This window comes from Helianthus annuus, chromosome 11 (genome assembly GCF_002127325.2).
Source record: "Helianthus annuus cultivar XRQ/B chromosome 11, HanXRQr2.0-SUNRISE, whole genome shotgun sequence".
Lineage (NCBI taxonomy): Eukaryota > Viridiplantae > Streptophyta > Magnoliopsida > Asterales > Asteraceae > Helianthus > Helianthus annuus.
In genome coordinates, this window is record NC_035443.2 from 83,150,839 (window position 1) to 83,153,188 (window position 2,350).

Below are 2,350 nucleotides of genomic sequence, written 5' to 3' on the forward strand. Positions count from 1 at the left end.
ATTGTTTGTTTAGTTATTTATTTGCACGATTAGTTGCTATGGAATTGTATATGTTTTGACACAATGAAGTGTATTGTGTAATTGTGCATGGTTATGTGTTAATTGTGAAAGATTTGTTAAATGCATAAACTTGGTGGTGAAATTGTGAACTATTTTGAAATGGTGTACTTATGTGAAATATGATACTTAGGGATGTATGGAGGAATTAGTGAAACTCTAAGCATTTTAACCCTAATCATTCACTAATCATTCACAAAGAATCAAAACACGTACAACCATCTTCTCTAATCCTCTCTACAACCATCTTCTCATCATTCTTGGCTTCACAAGTCTTTTGCATCAAGCTTGATCTTTCAATCCATTTAGAATCAATCAAGGTAATTGTTTAATCATTGTTGGTTGTTAGTTGTTGATTGATAGATGACAAAACCCTAGTTCTTCATATGATATTCTGTGATTATAATTGAATCCTGATTATTGTGATATGATGATGATTAGTTGTGAAATCGATTGTCTGATGCCAACATGCTTGATATGATGAAGATGTTAATTGTTTAATTGATTTCTGCAATACAAAAGCAAGAGCTTAGGGTTTTCTTGATCGTAGTCTGCGTAACGTAACTGTTCCAATGAAAGATTGAATGTACGCTTAATGTTGTTAACTGGTCCGACCTTTTTAGATGCAGCATTAGGTCCGAGTTTTGTGAAGGACATAAGTCCGACTTTTGTGATATTTAAACATGCTTGTCCGAATTTCTTTGTTTCTGAACTCATGTCCGACTTATGTTTATCAATCTGGTGGTCCGAACTTTACATAAGGAACCTTTCCCCCATTTTTTTGTCCGACCTTTGATAATATCACAAGAGGTCCGAGTTTATGGCCTTGTTACCCTTGTCCGACCTTGTGAAAGTAACCCCCCCATGTCCGAGTTTTGAAGGGGAAGCCCCCTTGCCCCTGTCCGAGCTTCATGGCCTTGAAACCCCTCACACTTTGTCCGAATTTTGTAAATGAAAGCACCAAGGAGTCCGAGTTCTTTTGCATGCTTTATGATGTCCGACCTTTTATAGTTGTAAGGGGGAATGTGTTAGTCCGAACTATATATATATAGATGACACAAGGACCGAGTTTTGTAATATAGTGTTTGTTGAGTTCTATGCTTTGAATAACTTGTCCGATTTTTAAAAACACTCGAAGGGTCCGAGCTTTAAACCCAACTCCCATGGTCTGACTTTTGGCCTAAGGACTCATGATCCGACTTTTAAACAGGGGAAGCCCCCCCCCCCCCCACTTCTTGTCTGAGTTTTAAATAGGGCAAGGCCCTGTCTGACTCTGTGTGATGTTAAAGTAAAGCTGAATGTATGTTATTACATGATTGAAAGTGTTAACTGTGTTATATTCGTCAGATTTGTAAAGCATGCAACTGTTGTTTAGCCTGATGATCCATAAAGTGTGTTATTAATGCTGAATCTGATAAGATGTGTATGTCACTTTCTTAAGCCGCTAAATCAGTTAAACTTGTTCAGTTTATCAACGCCGTTGAATGTACGAAGTATGTTAACAGTGACAAATATGTTAACATCCATGCTAGACTGAAATGTGAAAGCAAAGGCGTGACGCATGAATTATGTGAATACGATGAACTGATTTCGTGATGTATGATTCTGTATATAATCGTATGATACTGAATGCAACTGTATGATCCTGCATGTATGAATCATTCTATGTGATATCATCTTGTACACAATAAGCACACAAAACACAGTTGGTTGATTATCAATGACTTGCAAACCCTAATTTGATGCAAACACTTACATCGTATCATGTGCAATGAATCCTAGGTCGTGTGTAACGGACTTAGACATTTACTAAACCCTAGAAGCAATAACATACCGAGCAAACCAAGGTGAGTTCACACCCTTACTAAGGCATGGGATTCCCAGGGTTGGGAATGGGATTGAAGGAATAAGGTTGAATAGATTCATACTGACACTACCACTAGACTACCATACCAGCGTCCTCGGTTGTGCAGGACACATACGTAAACCTACGTATGCTTATACTACTTACTGTCCTCGGTTGTGCAGGACACATGCGTAAAGCCCACATATGCATATGCTTCTTACTGTCCTCGGTTGTGCAGGACCCTTACGTAAAATCTACGTATACTTATACTTACTACTATCCTCGGTTGTGAAGGATACGCACGTAAAACCTACGTGTATTTATACTTACTACTATCCTCGGATGTGAAGGATACGCACGTAAAACCTACGTGTATTATACTTACTACTATCCTCGGTTGTGAAGGATACTTACGTAAACCTACGTAAAGCCTGTACGTACTACTGT